At 52.6% G+C, this 18,933-nt stretch overlaps 1 protein-coding gene across 1 annotated transcript in view; it reads left to right on the top strand.

Moving 5' to 3' along the window:
- The first annotated feature begins 3,389 nt into the window (after nucleotides 1-3,389).
- LOC122368452 (arginine-glutamic acid dipeptide repeats protein-like) overlaps nucleotides 3,390-18,933 on the top strand; it is a 38,164-nt gene continuing 22,620 nt past the window's right edge. Inside the window, exon 1 of the mRNA XM_043342386.1 lies at nucleotides 3,390-3,467. The gene's annotated coding sequence lies outside the window, so the exon portion shown is untranslated. The remainder of the gene's footprint in view (nucleotides 3,468-18,933) is intronic.

The following is an 18,933-nucleotide window of genomic DNA, read 5'->3' as shown; positions in this document are numbered from 1 at the left end:
GAGGGGCCGGGGAGCGCCGAGGGAGGGACGGAGGGAGGGAGGGAGGTAGGGAGTCGGCCTCTGCTCCACCTGTCAGCCGCGGCCCGTCGTGTCCGCGTTAAACGGCTCTGGACTCTGGAGGGCCACTGACCGCGTGGTTCAATGTCGGTTTTGGGGATAGTTCAGGGTGTGAGTTTGACCAGAGTTCAGTGGTTTGACCACAAAGGCAGCAAGGATTCAACTGCGGGGATTGGGTATGCCTAACGTGGGAGGAATGTGGGAGACCCATCAAAGGTGACTGGGGAGGATATACCCTAGGGGACGCTGAGCACGGATAGGGGAGGCTATGTGGGACAGCCGATACAACCCAGGGACGGCCCACGGGCGGCTGATGTTGCCAATCTGTGCGCGGCCTGTCGCCACCCCTGGCAGCTATCCTGCGGTGATGGGTGGCCCGGCCGCGCCGGTCGGGCCGCAGTGGAATGTGCGGCACGCCGGCCGACGCCGCGGCATCGGACACGGTCCGGCCACACTCCACAGTGACCTTGTCTGTCCTCCCTGTTCGCTGCGTTCCTGTTTCCCGTCCTTTCCACTCCTCCATGGAGCGGGGTGGCTGCAGCCACCCCGCTCTCTTCAGCCCTTTCGTCCTTTCCACCTTATCTTTCCCCGTTCCCTTGCATCCTGTCAAAGCTACGTTTCGCTTTGTTCGTTGTCCGCTGTCCCTTCGATGCATCTCTTCTGGCTCCTTTTCTCTTCTCACTCTGTTCACCCTCTGCCCGATCGTCTCTTGTTATCCTTCATCCTCGCTCGGAAGCTCAACAGCATCGTTTTGAAACTGAATCTTCTTGTCTTTTCATTTGGGCTCAACTGTTTGCCATCTTGCCAAACTTATGTTCGCTCGCCGTAAAGTGCGGCTGCGGGCAGCCGGGTAGCAGCTGGCAGGACCGCGGTCGCAGCCGGCCGTGCTGTCCCAACGTGGCGAGCAGAATCTATCGGTGGAACGGCAGTAGCCCAGCGGAACAGCGGACCAGCAGACCAGCGGACCAGCGTACCAGCGCCTCAGTGGCCCAGCGGCCCTCCCAGTTTATGGGGACGTCTTCTGTCCGCGCCACTGGCGTCCGTCCACGATGAAATATAGCTGTTATGCTCGGCCGCAAAACAGATGTGAGCTGTGTTAAACCACCAGATGGATGGGCCTGACATCCGCAGCCGAATTCGGCTATCACTTCATAATTATCGATGGGACTGGGCGGAGATTACAGATTACAGATTACAGATATATTCAGACAAGGTCCTCTCAATAGTGAGGCTTTTCACATGTCCACGTCATGATAGTGTGATACAAAACGAGGAACAGTGTGCAGCACGCATAATTCTCACACACGCACCCATACATGCTATTGCTCATGTCTGTTGCTTAGACAGCAGCACCTTTCGGATGTTCGCCCGGTACGACAATGTCCCTGGTTCTACTCCAAGTTCGTTCATACGAGTCACACCTCGGTAGCACAATCTACGTCTTCCCGACTCCGTTCGAATGAAGGGGAGGGTGAGGTAGCTGGCCTGCCTAGTGTTGTGCCGGTGCCGCTGGCTAGCCCGCTGCCCCAGCGTACCTTTGAGGTACTCCGGCTGCTCCGACACAAAGATACGCTCGACAGCACTCACTGTGTGGTATGTTACCAAATCCTTGGCAGTCAACCACTTCAGCTGCTTGATGACAGCCGCCACGCTATCACGTCGTCGCCGACCGGACACAACGCGTGCACAAAAGTTTATAACTTTTTGCAGCCGTCCTAACTGCACCTCACCACACGAGCCGTACACCGACAGACAGTACCGTAGCACAGATACAACCAGGGCTTCAACTATCGGCTTCAGTGCTGACCGCGGTATAACGTGACGAGCGTGCAGTAGCGCTGTCAGCATCCCGGTACATTTCCGCGCCACACCGTCTACATGGGACACAAAGCTGAGATGACGGTCGATCGTCACTCCTAGATTTTTAACAGTTTCTGACTCTGTAATGGTGGTAGAGCAGAAAGTCAGCGTGACAGGCGGCAAATTGCGAAGCATCGCTGGGGTACCGATCACAAGCATCTGTGTTTTCGCAGCATTAAGTCTCATTAAGTCTCATAAGATTGGCTGTTTTCTCGAGCTGTTCGGCCATGGTCGTATGATCGATCGAGATGAAACTAATAACTTGTTGAAAGGTTCGTTGTTGAATATAAAGTCCACTTAATTAACATAAACAACGCTCCTAAAGTAATTAAAAATGAGCTATTGTTTCCAAATAAATCTAGCCATCAAAATCTGACAACGCGCCTGAAAGCCGCTCGGCTGAAAACAACTAGTTCTTCCTCTATCACCACGTGTGGTAAGGAGCGGTCGTCGCCGTTATCGATCAGCTGGCAGCGACATTAATTGACGCAAATTCCTCCTGGTGCAGCCATCATCCAGTGTCACACTTGCATGGCCACTGGCAGCTCAATAACCGCACCCGAAGCCGGGCCGGGACAGACTGCAGTCATTGTGTCTAATGCATTGATCGCAGCCGATCGGCCCGGGCGTGGGGCGAGGAAATGGCTGCTCCGTCGGCGAGTTACAGGCAGGACGATGTGCGCCAGCGCCCATCGGCGACCATTGGACGCTCTCCGGAGGCATTACCTGCGGCTGTCACCAATTACTGATAGGACGACCCTCGGGCGCGCCTCTGCTGGAGGTGACTTTCTGACCGGCCCCGGTGTGACCCGGCGTGACGGACGGCGGCCGCGCGCTCTCTCGGTTTCTCCCCAGATGGTGTCCTGCTCACGCGAAGTGCCGTCCGTCCGTCCGTGGCTGGTGGATGCCACCGGGCCTCGTGCGTCGCTACGGCCGACACGGTTCGCGCCTGTAGTCGCGTCAGCCGGCCTCGGTAAACAGAGGACAGTGCGACCTCGATCGCTCGAGTCACCATCAATCTGCGCGGCGTCCGAGCGACGGACGCGTGAGCCGCGCCCTCTCCCAGGTTTCACCTTGGGAGCGACGGAAGCCGGCCGTCGCGTCTCCGCCGCCCGCCGCCCGCGGGCCGGCCGGCCGGGCGACTCGGACCGACGTACCGAGCTGTACCGCTGCCGGCCCCGGCGACGTATAGCTAGCCACGGAGGCGGCGCGGCGCTCTGCAGAGCTGCTTTAATTAAAGCCTGACGTGTGGCGGCTGCCAGCCGGGACGGCGCCGCGCTTCGTCGACCTATATGCCGACAATCTGTCCCACACGACAGGGGCGGAGCATAGTTCGACCGGAGGGCCGCCCTCTCGACCCGCTGGACCTCTGTTCCCGCGCCATTCGACCTGTTATTCGACCGTTTTGACCTGTGTTTCCAACTCGTTTGACCCATGTTTTTCATGTCAAACTAACCTACCCTTTTCTGTCCGTTTCAGATTCCGTCTACATCGAAAGCCAGCAGAAGGATCAGCCGTACTTTATCTGCACGATCCAGGACTTCAGAAGGGTAAGTCCTGAGTTTATCTGTGGGATTCAGGATTCAGCTGGGTGAGTCCGGACCCGGAGCGCTCGTGTACCGGGCCGTGTGGCGGATCGTGATCGGCGGCGGCCGCGGTGAAAGCCGAGCTGGCGGTCGTGCCGTGCCGGCCGCTCGATGTCGAGAGGCCGTCCGATCGGTCGCCGAGTGGTTGTGTGGCGTGTCAAAACACCAGCCGGGCGTCGATTAACCGCGCTGATCCGACCGGACCCGGCCGGCCTGCGCGCCTGGCTCAGAGGCGGCGCCGAGTTTATTTTCAATGGCACTGGGACTGATCGCTTCATGAGAAGCAGGGCTGCACCAAGGCAGTGTGCCAGTGGCTCTGCTCGTTGGAAAATCTATTGGATGACTTGCTATTTGATATGAATCTCGGGCAGCTGAAAGTTCGCTGCTGTATTCCAGTGTATGCGGGGCACCTGGCCGGTGGTGGCCTTTTGTCGTCCGCGGGGACTCTGCTGGGAGGGGGACGGGTCTCGCGTGCAGCCGGGGGGTCCGGCGGCGGCGGCGTCATCAGCCGCGGGCGGTGTGCGGCGGCACGCAGCCGGTGGTGGCGTCTGGTGGCTGGCCTGTGACCTGGCAGCAGCAGGATGCCGGGCCAAAGGTCACCCGCAGTGGGGTGAACTGATGGGACGCCCACACCTGACCTAACACATGTCACTGCTCAACATAGGGAAGGAAAGGTCAAGGAACAACAGCAGTTCAACAGCAGGCTAATTTGATTATTTTATTTTGTCGGCAGAGGCATAATGTTTGCTTTGTTTGACGACGTTTTTTTTTTTTTTGCTAGGTCTTTTGATAATGAAGGCTTTCAACAACTGAATGCCTCCTAACTTTCCGTGCACCATACTTGCCTCTCTCTATAATCATTCCATCCATTCGGCTGTGAAACTGCCACTGCACTTTGCGTTTCCTCCTCATAACTGGTCCCGTTTACAAAGGCTGGATGGCGCGGCCGGGAGAAGCGGAGGGATGGGTCCCACTGAACGGCGGAAGGGGACCGCCGGAGGGAGCGCTTAGCGAGGGGAGAGGGAGGCGAGGCGAGAGGAGGGGAGGGGTGCCTGTCACGTGTCTGCGGAGCGTCAGCGAGCGAGGAATGGGGCAAACAGAACGGCGGCCCGGGGGGGGGGGGAGAGAGAGAGAGAGAGTGGGCATGTTTGTGAAGACCGCGATAACTAATCGGAACCAATCATGGTGCCGGTGAAAAGCTGCCAGCCAAGCGTTACTCAAACGAATATAGCGTGAGCTCGTCGTCATGGCGACCGAATTGAATGACTCGAGCCGTGTTATCGAACACTGCCTGTGACAGGCCGCCGCCGCCGGCCAAACCCCGCGAGCAAATCGATCAAATAATTGCCTCTCTTTCTGAAGCTGATCAAAAGAAGATGGGATGTTTTAGCGGAGGCTGAGCGGAGCTCGATCGATTGGCTACTGGGATGAAGCGGTATTTGATGAGATAATAGTGTTGGCTAGGAGATTTGTTTGCATCACAATGCTCATCACATTCCTGTGATTTTTTAAATGTTAGTTGGTTTTTGCACACGGTTGGAGGGTTTGCACACGTGTGGAGGGTTAGCTGCTTTATGCCTGAAATAAAAAAAAATCGTTTAAGATAGTCAGTGCGTGCGTGCCATTGCCGGGTTTAGCTATGGGTGTTATTGTGACGTCCCGGATGTGTGCATTACATGCTGCAAAAATGTAATTCCCAAAGAGATCAGGAACACGAATCTATCGTTGCTATCTTACCAATTCTTCACTCCCATGAACATGTCCATCATTCATCATTGCAATGATGCGAAGATTGAGGCGATTTTATGTCAACATAAATACGCTGTAGAACGTATGTTAGGTACGGTGATGCCTAATAAATACCCTTCGTTTCCTCCAGACCACATTAATTGTTTCCATCCGATCTAGTCACCAATGTCGCTTATTTTCATCCTGGTTTGTCCGGACGATTCCACTCCATTTCCTTTTCCTGCAGTATTTGTATTTGGTCACCCGCTTCCACTCTGCGATATATAGGCTGACGGCGTCAGGCAGTCAGTTCCCGTCGGAAAACCGATAGGGTGGAAGCCGGAAGGAGAGCGCGGAGGACAGAGTGGCAGCGAAGTACCTAACTGCTCTTTGGCGAAGACTCTCCAACGGAGAGCAGTGGAGTTGGAACGGCGGGTCGACATTAAAACAGAAACCCCACCAAGACGGTTGGTTTTAGCCTACACAACCGTTAAACGTTTCTAGCGACGAAACTGATGGGGTTAATACCCTCAGCGCTATTTGCAACTTGTAAGACACTACTGCTGCTTTAATTGATGACGTCGATGTATCTTAACGTGATGTGCATTTTGCGGTTTTAGTTCCAGCACTCCATATGCACGTGAGCGTCACATTAGTTTTCACGCCTTTCACGCGGCGCTGCGGTCTCTGGGAGCGAGGCGACATAACGGATGCTGCATTTCACGGTGTGTAATGCAGCGTCAACTTATCATTGGCTGCACCAATGAATCGCCGAATGTGTGCCATAGCGAATTCATATAAATGTCTTCACTTACGAAATGACAACTCTGTTTCCTCTGTCTCTTTTTACTTCATTGCCGACGTCATAGGTGGAGAATTGTGACCAGCTGGGGGTGCTCGGGCGCAGCAAATCCGCCGCCGCCTAGCGGTGACCTTGACCCGCGCCGCCCGGCCGCGGCTCCAAAGCCAAGCCGGCGTGGAATTGGGAGAGCTCGAGCACCCCCAGTCCAGCACAATTCTCCACCCGTGATTGCCGTCTTGCACACGCGCCCATCGGCAGCCCACACTCCCATCCGGCGGTGTCCGTATCCCTCCCCCGCCGTCGGCCGTCGACTCCGACGCACACGTGCGGCCCGCATCGTCGGTCGTCGATCGCCCCGCGTGTCGACGGCGCGCCGGGGGCGGCGGTCGGTGTCGAGCCTGTTTACCTCCGGAACGTGGCCCAGCCGCCCGCTCCGCTCCGGTCCCCGAGTTGTGTGAGGCCGCCGCCAGGGGCGCTGCGGTCGGCGGCTCTCGTCCCCGGCGCCGGACCGTGACATCGGAGAGGGGAGGGGGAGGGAGGGAGGCGGGAATTTGTGGCTGTCGTCTCGGTTTTGTTCGTAATGATCGTGGGACGACCGGTCAGCAGAGACGTGGTTAGGTATCTGATAGAGGCCCCACTGTTATCACAGCCTTCTTCTGCTGAATCAGTGACGTGGAAAAAGAACAACCAACGACAGCATACGAACTGTTAACAAAGGCATGTTTTCAATGAGGTCATCAGATCTCATTCCAGACTTTCTCGACATACCATGGAACGCTGCTTCCCTTTTGCTGGAACTTGTGGATAGCACAGCCAAGTATCTGCTGTAACGTTTACCCGGCGGGTTGATTAGTGCCGGATTCTCCGCGGTCCACCGTCCGGTTTCCCTCCCCCACAAACCCCGAACCCGATGGACGGGAAGGGAGGAGAGTAGGGGTAGAGGAAGGGGAGGATGGCTGATACAGCGGGTGGTCCCTGAGCCACCCTCGGCGGACAGCGAACACCTCGACACCGTGCCGCCCATCCAGGGAGAGCGAGCTCCACGTGCCAATCCGAGTACGCCGAGCCTGTGCGGACACGTGGGGTTATCATCACCTGGAGCGGTGGGTGACAGAAGGGCATGAGGTAGCGGGGAATAACTCGTAACGACGCTGACTGGTGTATAATGCATATTGGTGCCATTGGTACACACCAACAACAGGCTAGCACGGCACGACGTGGTGCTATTTTGCAGCGTGTAACAGACGTCCGGGCCGACAACTGCACATTGCCGCGGTGATGGATAGACGTTCAAACTCGTTCTATAGAGTGGTGCTGAATGCATTATGCTGATTTGAATTCCGTGTGCAGTTGTAAGTACAGCGCTAACATTCGCTCTGTTGTGACATCTCGCCCACTTGGTGTTTTTATGAGCCATCATCGATACCGGAGATCACGTTGCTGTTCGCTTTTATCATAAATGTCACCTTACCCCGTCTGAAGCGTGTGCTCAGAATATCACACCGTCTCCCCTGGCACTCGGCTGAGCCGGTGCCGTCTGCCCCCGTTGCAGTGTAAATCGGGCGTGTTTAGCCGGCCACTGGTCCCGTGGCGCTGTCTCATTTCATTTGCAGGCGGGCCCGCCTCCGGTCGCGCTGATTGATCTCGGTCTCCGTGTTATTGCCGCTGTAGCGACAAGGAGTGTCTCATTTATAAACATGAGCGCTGCCAGGACCGGAGGTAACCTCGGCTCATAATTTATCGATCCCAACTCCTCAGCCCTTACAGCAGCTGCGCATCATCCGATTCCGCAGAATCGCCGGTTAGGTTCTCTCTTCAGAACCAGTCGAGAATCTCCGGAACAATAGCAAACTACATCACTCACCAGTCACCGTTTTGATGCTATTCACACACAATCTTCACATTCACTTCACAGCTATTCCACCCATTGTGCACGACCCACATATCATTGTGACTGAGGTCTTTATGTGACGGTCGGCGGTGGTTAGTGGAGTCCGCACTGCTCACATGCTGGCCGGTCGCCCGGCTATCGACCTGAGCAGGCCGGTCACCGGTCGACGGGACCCAGTGTGACACAGAGCGGCGGGGTCGACGGATGGGGTGAAACGAGAGGGACATCATGAGACGTGGCTAGGGGGCAGTAACAGAATGTCATTGAGGGCGGATGGGAAGCCCAAGCCCTGTTCAAGGAACAATTACATTTAATCATATGGATTGCGAAATGGCCCATTAACTTCCATTAGTCATCACATTTTACACTTTATCGCTTTTACTTATGAGTATAAGTCTGATTATACGATAAGTTTGCCTTTGTTTGATATTTCCAAACACAATCCGCATTTGCCCGGATTTCCAATCTTCAAACTGTCCGTGTTATAATCAGAACGGTCACTGCAGACTACAAAGAGGTGTGTGCTGCCAGTCGGTACACTACACGTGTTGTATCCAAATGCAGGATACACCACACCTGAAGGATTCACAGCTGCCGCACGGCACGCTGATCGCATCCATTAGCCGGCGCAGCTGTGGATGCCCTAATGGGAGTACCCAAACCCGGAACTAATGAGTGACGATATACGGGGCCGCCGATGGCAGGGTGCGCCGGGCGATCGCCGCCGCTGCAGTTTCCTGTACCGCTGCAGTTACTGCCACTGCTGTCTCTTAATCATAACGCCATAACGCCTCATAACTGTCTGGAAAACGTACCAAAACCTGTAAATGCTAAATCTGAAGGCCAGCTGAGGGGTTGGCTCCCAAATGTCAGTGCAGAATTTTCTGCGTCCAAATCGTGCCCAGCTTCTGTTCTGTCCCCCCCCCCCACACACACACTAGCGTTTAGTGTCCGTTCTGTCATTTCCCCCTCACATGCGTTACCTGGGTGCGCCTCTGTCGGCGAGGAGGTGTGAGTTTGTGAATGTCTGACCGCTCTCTATGCTCAGTACCATTGGTATTCAGTGTGCGTTAGACCGACAGCTGGCTAATGGTCGTATGGCAGCTGTCGGTATCGTTAAATAGAACGATTATCGAATATCGGGTGGCTGCCAGAATATAGTATCAAACCTATCATCATACCTTGTCGGCATGAGGCGTAATTATATGTCAGAGCATCACATGCTCGCATGATTGATTTGATTTAGTCATACGCTTTCAGCACTCGATATTATAAATTGCAAGTAGAACGGCCTCGGCTCTATTGCCTGATTGAATGGCGTGTAATGCATAACCTGAACACTTTCTAGTCTTACGTTCTTATCGCGCTGTGAAGATTGCGCTTTGCCATATCTCGGACATACCACAACAGATAAATTACGTCACTTGTTTTGTTGGAAACAACGCTGTGTAGAACGCAGCGCGACTCGCAATAAGTTCGCATTTCATCACCGATACTGTGTCATCCCTCTCAGACGTGGCGGAATAACATATGGATGAACGGTCATCCAGCCGTTTCCACTGTATGTCGAACGAACCTGACTGGCTCGCCTGCTCTTCCTGCCGTGCTCTATCGGCGTACCGCTCTCAGAAGGCATTCTCAGAAGGTACGCGGTCGAGCAGTCAGTGTTTTTCCGGGAAGTGGCGTCACTGAAGTATGCAGTTACAAAACTGACATGATATGAGCGATAATACGCTGTCTTGACATGCATTGTGGGCTCAACGCTGTTGTGGGTGGCATTGCTGAGACTTTCATGTAAGAATCTCTGCAACTTCGCCATATTACGGCATTCACTGGAGCGGGATGATAAGACCGGGTTGGGTTGGGTTACAAATTGGTGCTCTCAAAGTGGACGAGCTCGGTTTCAGAATGCCCAATGAGTGCTAACTGTCCAGGATAATTTACTGCATTCGAGTGAACGTGTCAGCACTCACAGCAGTGTCAGACGCTCAGCTATTAGTCGTAATGATCGGTAGAATGGCTCGGAGGGCCTCAATAACTTAGTTCCAGTGCAGCCTAGCAGCTCGTAAAGGCTTATCTAGAGAAGCCTGAATCGGATAGCCATTTGTTTGGCGATTAGCTCGCATGTGTTGTTTAAACAGATAACCCATCCAAAGTTAACATTCAGGGAATAGGTCTTGCTCCATTATCCTTGATAGCGTTTCGAATCTATTGTATCAGTGTGCCACTGTGGATGGACGCAGTTAAATTTATATCGTATTCTTATTTCAAACATCGTAGATCACCTCTGAGAGACAATCACTTCGGCCACCACTGCTGGCACTGCTACGTTATATCCGTCACAAAACAAACGTTTGATTGTTCTGCGCGATGTGTGATAAGGATTTTCTTTGTGAATTGGTCAACAAGACCCTTGACATGATATCTAGTGAAACGGAAATCGTTATATTGCACCGAATCAGTTCGACAAACATTCTCTAAGGTTACGTCTATACATGCAACAAGAATGCATTTACCAGCTGGCATTAGCGGCATGACGTAATGCGACGCTCGCGTCTGCCACGAATAAACGATCATAAATGAACCTGTCCTGGCCTGTTCACAGGACTAATCACAGTCGCTAGTAGCGACTATTAATAAGTGATGACAATTTGACTTAAATTGCTCACTGTTCAATGTTCATGCTATTGCTTAGCCCTGAAATCGGACTAAGTCACACCCATTTAGGTACGTCCATTGCGTCAATAGCGTTTGTGCGGCGGCTGTTCTTTGCGCGTCGGCCCGGTAGTTTGGGCCGCATTATCCGGTCCTTCATCAGTCATTCCTCGGCTGGAGGCGTTTGTTTTTTACCGGCGCTGTGGCGGCGTGTCCCACGGCTGGCCCGGAGCACCGACCGGCCGACCGGTGCCTTTGTTCGCCGGCTGTCCGGCCGCCCGCCGCCGCGCCGTCTCCGGTATTGGGTGAAAAAGTGCGGAAAACAAGAGCCACTTGGCACGGCCTACTTTCGTGACATTTATACAGGTTATTTGGGTTTAGAATGAGCTCGGGAACGAAACTTGGTATAGGAGATGTTTCATGTTTTCACAAATTGCTTTTTTAAACCACGACTGTTTTTAATTTAGTCTTTCAGTACTCTTCGACCTCGTAATGAATTTGTAAACTACCTTTATCTGGCGACTGTAACCCATTGAACGTGCTGAGGCCTGAGATTTAAGTGATTTAACCATTTTTTTCACGGTCTCGGGCAGGGCCTCCTCTAAGGAATTTTCACTGGGGGGGGGGGGGGGCAGAGGCTCAGAAGCCAAACCTAGGGTACCCCCAAATCCGGTTTTCTCATCGGATTTAGGCCACTTATTTTTCGTCACAGCCCTGATGCCATTATTTTTTTTTTAATAAAGAAATAGTGGGCCACCTGACCCTATACCGGTGGATCCAGGCCGGCACGGACAGGGTGACATTTGGGGTAAATATCCCCCGCAGCGTCCGAAATCGACGAAAATTTCCGGCTTTCCGAAAATGAAACAAAATGCCTTTATTAAAAAAGTATTAAACGGCACAGCAGTTCGTAAGGGATCTAACCGACCGCAGACTAGAGTGTGAGGGCATACAGAGAGTGTAGATATCGATTTCCTACAAAGCTACTTGCCTGAAAATGACTCAAGAAACAGGCCGCAGGTCAATGAGAATGAGGGTTAGGGAACAGGGTAATTACATTTTCAGGAAATGTGTAGAATTGAAGTGATCACGAGAATACCTACTAAAACTTTTGCCACGCTGGGCCACTTTTTATGCGAGTTATTAGCAAAAAAAAACCTAGGGGTGGGGTCTATCATACCCCTCAATAAGTGAGAGGGCTTATCGCTGCTAGTCCCAAACACTGGGGGAAAAAACTTTATATCGTGCTATAAAGCTCAGCCGCAATCTTATTTGACCGTATAAAAAATCTATTTGACCGTATAAAAATTTCTCTTCAGGAATAAACCCGTCTCCCGAAAAAAACATAATACTTCTCCGTGTTGAACCGTAAGTGCTTGACTGATTGAGACTATAGAGGGCGACCGTTCGGGCTGTTTCCTTCCCAAAGTGATGTCCCGTTCGGGCTTCAGTCGGCGTTCGATTATAAAATCTGCAATGTCTGACCTCACTCCGTGGCTCATCCTAGGCGGATCCAAGAGCGAAGCTGTAAAAAATCCTGTAGATAAGAAACCAACGATATAAGGAAACTAAAATTACATAGTAACGTGGTGATCGTGGAGATAGTCTGGATTGCTTGTTTGGTAAGCTTATAGTGAAATTTCCTCGTTTTTCTATGTGATTTGCTAAACTGCGTGGCCCCCCAGTGACGCGATTTCAGCTCCACTGGGGGGGCCAGCGGCATCACTGGGGGGGCCGCGGCCCCCCCAGTTAACATGTTAGAGGAGGCCCTGGTCTCGGGTCTGGTGATGCATTCCCACAACGGGAATCATTGGCTCTATGACTTCTCTACTGACGATCGCTGGAGACTCTAGTTCAGCGACAGCCCACTAGGTGACAGCAGCGGCAGCGGTACGAGGCTCTCGTGTTATCCGGCTATCTTGGTGTTACGACCGCCGGTCGTTTAGTAGTTTGTTGTCGGCTCTTGTAACGCAACTAGCGAGCTCGTTTTCGCTGCAGTGATAATTCTCTCGACCTTGTTAGGTGGGAGAATGGCATTTGCACAGCACACGCTCGCCCACCAAAGACTACAGTCACAGGCCGTTAGCAGGGTGCATGAGCTGCTGAAGCTCATCAACGTCTGACTGCAAGGAGGAAGTCCACACTGCACCCATTGCGAGCGTTCGCTGTGAAGTACACATCAGTTTCCTGCTCTTTTGCTTCAACAACCGGCTTAACGTTTGTATTGCCTACCTTTTCTCCGACACCCGAGCGCATCAATCCCAACCACCACAGCGCGGGTCGGTGGTCCTCATGTACGGAACTCCCGAAATGGCCCAACTAGCTCGTCCAACCTCTTTCAACACTCTCACTCCAACGCATCCCCCTCGACAGCAGCTGCGTCCTCACCCCCAGCTGGATACCAGCCCGTGGTGATCGCGGCGTCGGCCCGGGCCGGCAGCCAAACCAGTGTTCGCCCATTACCTGATGGAGCCGGCCGAGGGCTCGCCCATTATCCGATAAAGGCACCATTAACCGGCCACCTGGGGCAGTCACGATTGGAGCCGTTTGCCGCAGCCGGTGTAGCATAACACCATCCACGCTCTCAGTGAAGTCACTCGGAGCCGGGAGCGATATAAATCACACCTTCCTCGGTATTCTGGCAGCGTACGTACAGACATGGCCCAGTTTGTCGGGCGCTGGGTACTGGCTGTCAGGCGTTTTAGCGACTCACTGACCGTGTCGAACTCAGGCCGACAGGGTACGGTGAAGACGGCAGTGGTATTGGTACTGAACGGGAGCACTGGCGGATGTAGGATGACAAGGAATGTCGCTATAAACGTCCTCCTGGGCCTCCTTGATCCGTCGCTATCACTATTGATTATCCTCTCTATCTTTCTCTCTCTCTCTCTCTCTCTCTCTCTCTCTCTCTCTCTCTCTCTCTCTCACACACACTCTCTCTCTCTCTCCCTCCCTCCATCCCTCTCCATCTTTTCTCACACTTAACTTACCAGTTTACCGTCCATCCCTCCCTCATTCACTTTCGGCTTCTTCACATCTCTTCCAGAAGAGAACTTGCCCGACTATCCTTTTCTCCCTCCCTCTCTTCCCTCTCCCCGCCCCTCTCCCTCTCCTCCCCCACTCTCTCTCTCTCTCTCCAGAGGGCGGTGCTCACATCTCCCGGAGGTGGAGTCGCTGCAGCTGCCCGCGGCTGTCACGAGTACTGCGGAGGAGGCGGAACTTCGACACGGCTGCCGCAACTGCACGACCGCCTTATCTTACCGCCCAGGCGCCGCCGCCGGGACTGGTGGCCGATCATCGATCATACATTCAATGGAGCGAATGTATAACAATATAATTTGAAAGCCTACTGCATAGTTTCATATCACGTGCTACCTTCTTGGAATTAAAAGGCTGAAATGTCTACATAAGATACTTGTCGGCTGGATGTTTTGCTGGCTTTCCTAATTGGCGCTATCGCATATACAAACTGAGCAATAATGAAGATGAATGATGCAGAACTCGGTCCAGCCGTGCGCCTTATCGAGCGGCGAGCGCAGTTATCATCTGGTAGCCACTTCACCCAACCGACTTGTGCCCATCCCTGGCTACCAGCTTGTCCGGCGAGACCGACCCGACAACAGAGGATACGGCGGCGTAGCCATAGCAGCCAGGGAGTCGCTCGAGCTGACTACCATGGAGCGGCCCGGCCCACCTGTGGCCGGCTCTAAGCTGGAGTCGCTCTGGGTGCAGCTCCGAGCCGGCTCCCACCGAGTGATGGTCTGCGCGGCGTACCGGCCGCCGGTACAGACCCAGGCCCAGGTGTCGGCTGACCTGGACGAGCTGGAGGAGCAGATCCAGCACGTGCTGACCCGTCACAGTGGGCCGATCGTGATAGCCGGGGACCTCAACATTAACATCAGCGGTGACACGACCGCTAGCACCAGACTGCGTCAGCTGCTGACCGCCTACTCCTTCAAGCAGCACGTGACCGGCCCCACCTATCCATCGTCCGGCTCAACAATAGACCTGATCTGCACCACCCACGGCGCGGCCCGGGCCGGCACACTGAACTGTACCTACAGCCCGCACAACTGGACCCGCGCGCTCCTGCCTCTACCCAACTACAGGCCACGGGAGAGTGCAGTGACGGCGCGCTGCTGGTCGCGGTTGGACAGGGACGAAGTGAACCGGCTGTTGGCTGCGGTGGACTGGAGCCCGGTGTTCACCAGTGATAACCCAGAGGTGCAGTGGGACTACTTTTTAGCTGTGACACGACCCTTACTTGACACTGTAGCACCTATCAAGCGGCGCAAAGTGTTTAACCCGACAGCGCCTTTTACTACCAGTGACACCAGAGACCTAATGGCGAGACGACGTGCGGCTCTCAGAGCACGCGATGACAGCTACAAGTGCCTAAACCGACAGGTACGGTCGGCGATTCGGCGGGACACCCGTGAGGAGCTGGATCGGCGGCTGCGTGAGGCGGGACCGAGCGGTATGTGGCGCGTGGTCCGGCCTGTCATCGGGTCGAAACGGCCGACACGATCCACCCCCAGCGCGGACGCAGACGCGCTCAACCGCTACTTTGTGAGTGTTGGTCCCGATACGGCCCGTCAGGTGGACACGTCCGGGCCAGAGCTGCCGGTCCGCCTACCTCGGGTGGCCACCGGCCGGTTCCAGGTGGCGCCCATCTCGCCAGACGACCTGTGCCGTGTTATCTCCCGGATGCGTAACTCTGCTGCGTGTGGCGCCGACGGACTTTGTATACGTTTTATCAAGATAGGTCTGCCATCACTTTGTCATGTTCTTACACATATAGTCAACAGTAGCCTCGTGTCACAACATGTTCCAGGCTCATGGAAACTAGCTCTCGTTCATCCGATTCAAAAGTCGTCCAAGTCCACAGACACAACTAACTACCGGCCCATCTCTATCTTACCCACAATAGCAAAGATAGTCGAACGTGTTGTCTACGAGCAACTGTTTTACTTCTTCACGGCTCATCACCTGTTCTCGTCAAATCAGCATGGTTTCAGGTCCTACCATTCGACTGACACAGCACTTTTATCTGTTACCGACCATGTGTTTACTGCCATGGACCGCAGCAAAATCACGCTTTTGTGCCTCCTCGACTGTTCGAAGTGCTTTGATGTAATACCGCATGACTCTTTGCTCCGAAAACTTGAACTCTATGGGGTAGATACACGCTGGTTCACTAGTTATCTCGACGGCCACTACCAGCAAGTTCAAATACAGGATAACTTGGGTGGAAGCGTGACGTCAGCTGTGCTTCCGAACCACATTGGTACGTATCAGGGTTCCGCGCTCGGGCCTCTGCTATTCTCGATTTACGCGAACGATTTACCTCTGTACACGGACGGCGCGCACGTGGTGCAATATGCGGACGACACTCAGGTGGCGGTCTCTGGTGGGATCGGCGACATCGGCTCCCTGGTGCAGCAAATGGAACACACTGAAAATTTTTTTACTCACTTTTCTGAGTAATGACTGAGTTGCCATTTTGTCCAATGGTAAAACTCACTCTAAATCCGCGTACTCAGGTAAAACTCAGGGCGGAACGCAGGTAAAACTCGGGCAAAACTCATTGCAAGTGAGTATCATGTGAGTAACAAAGTGAGTTGCCATTTTGTCCGATGGTAAAACTCAGATAAAACTCAGTAAGTACTCATGCGTAACTCATGTCCTACTCAGACAACTCAGGCCAAACTCAGGTATTAGTAAGTCATTACTCATGAAAAACTAGGAAGTAACTCACATGTAACTCAGCTGGTACTAATGTATAACTCAGGTGGTAGTACGGCCATAACTCAGTTGGAACTCATCGGTTATTCAGTGAAAACTAGGGCTGTACTCAGGACGTACTCACGTCGATAACTCATACGATACCCGGGTGTTACTCAGGCGCCGCCTGAAACGGCTGATCTGATTCGTTTTATATTGGCTCAAGCCAATGTATAGGCTCGCCGCCCATGATAACAGCTGCCGCATCAGCATTATGCAATATGCATGCATGATGCTGATACAACAGCCACTACCAGGCAGCTAGTCTATATATTGGGATTGGCCAATATATAACGAATCATTGCCCAAAACCAGCATACATATCTGTATTATACCATGCCCGACCAACGTCTAGTCTTGCACTATTCGCCCCAGCCCTTACAAGAAATACATGTTTGTAGAAACGGTCGCATTGCGCTGTATTTCAATTCTGACACACGCCAAACTGCGTCGGGGGGGGGGGGGGGGATCGACTCCACGTCAGCTCAGCTTCACTCTTTTGCCAGCTTCTCGACCTCAGTCTTCGCGGCTACAGGTGGCTGGCGCTCAGCATTGAATGGTGTGTGGAGCACATGGATACACACAAACCACAGCGTGTTTCGCACTTTGTGCGCCGTTTGTTGACTGAGCACAAAGTGCGCCGTCGCCCACAGCAAAAGACTCCCTTCCAAACCATGGATCCCCACAAGACTTCCGTTCGCTCCACGATGAGGCGGCACCGTTCGTTTTCTTCGGACTTGTTATGATAGGGGTGATCCAAATTTTCGTCACCCGTGTACGCCACCACTGACGCCTTCTCCGCCAAGATGCAGAGGAGGCTCAATGGGCCGTTCCCTGAAAACACAATAAAAAAGTCAGATTTTCTTTTGCCAGTAAGAGAAACGGAAGTTATAGGGCATGCAAGTTGATTGAAATATCAAAAGTTATCAAGTTACTTCAGCTCAAAATTAATGTTAAACCGCGCCGTGCTGGTGCTCTGAGTTTACCGTGATGTACTGGGGGGGGGGGAGGGGGTCGTCTTCACGTCCCCTCTTCTAACTCGGCTGTTGGGGTTGGGCCACGTAGCGACACGCAGTAAGCGGCTTTCGAAAAAGCATTAAAGATATTTAAGGAAATACTTGGGTAATTTTAAGGTCAAGTCAAGTGCCAGGTCACCAGAGGTCAGGAAAGGCCAAATTTTGCTTATTTCAATATTTTCGAAAAACTGGTGCTTAACTCGGAACCAAAAGAGCTGCCCGCGGAAAAATGCAATCAAAAGCCCTTTCGACGTTTTTTTTTTTTTTTGCTGGCGTTTGATCTCAGATTTGACCTCAGGTCAACAATTAAGCCTCCAGAGAGCAAAAACTCTAAAAAAGCCGTTTTTACCAAAATGTTTTCTGTAATACTTTCCACTCAAGAGTCACGACATTTATTTTGCCGTTAGCATAGTGTTCCTCTCGTCGGGACGAATGAACTATAATTATACCTTGAAAGGCCATATTTAAAATTTGACCTCAGGTTGACCTGACCAGGTCATGTTGCATATCAGTCGATCCAAACCGTCAAGCTGAACACATATGAGGTGTTTTATTGCACTAGCAAATATATTTTATACATGCCGTAAGGTTGATACTTGAGACATGGTGATGGGACAGTATCAAAAACGCTATAAAATGAAATCCGTTCGATATTTTTTTGACATTTTACCTCAAACTGGTGTGAAATCGAGCGGTGAATTCCCTGAGCGAAAATGACAAAAATATCGAACGGTTTCCATGGCACGTTGCGAACGGTGCGATCGTCAGCGACCATTGAAATTTTTCTGATGTTAAGTCATTTGACGTGACCTGACCTTGAACGACCTGGGTCTAAAATTTCTTCATATGCAGAAAAAAATGTATGAGCAGGTGTGCCGAAAATGGTGGCGCTTCGCGCCGCCGTTCTTAGATATTCGCGAAAAACCTGAGGGGGCGGGGTGGGGGGCGTAAAACGCCACCCAGCACAGCGCGGGTCATTGGTCAAGGTGGGATGGTCACCTTAACAGACGGGTTTTAGTCTCGCAAAACACTTCCATGGGCGTCCAATATTAAAATCAGCTTGAAACAATCACATAAAATGTGTTATACTTAACAGTAATGGAAATAATTATGTCACGTCCAAACGCGTCTCGCCGCGGTATCTAATAATCTAATATGTAAGGAAGGTTGAAAATGCTCGCTGAAATCGAATAGTGTACGAAAATATGTGTGTAGGCATTAAAAAAAAAACAGTCGGAAAAAATAATAACAGTGGAAAAATAATAAGCACAAACGAGACAAAAGAATCTTAAACGGTTCAGCGAGCGGAATTAAGATCATGGGCTCCACCACCGGGGGGGGGGGGGGGGGGGGGGGAGGGAAGGGTACGGGGGACGTGTCCCCCAATATTTTACATTTTTAACATTGTGCCTATGGATGCTGCATGGAAAGAATCGACTTCAAACAACCTTCGCCCCCCCCCCCCCCAAAAAAAAACATCGGGTCGTGACGGAGTTCTTGTTTAAAGAAGTAAAAAGGGTCAAATGAACGTTCTTTTAGGATAAGGACAACATT

This window comes from Amphibalanus amphitrite, unplaced genomic scaffold (assembly GCF_019059575.1).
Source record: "Amphibalanus amphitrite isolate SeventyFive unplaced genomic scaffold, NRLGWU_Aamphi_draft 000948F_arrow, whole genome shotgun sequence".
NCBI lineage: Eukaryota > Metazoa > Arthropoda > Thecostraca > Balanomorpha > Balanidae > Amphibalanus > Amphibalanus amphitrite.
Note: the sequence above shows the minus strand (reverse complement) of the source record. Positions and strands in the feature narration are given on the sequence as shown.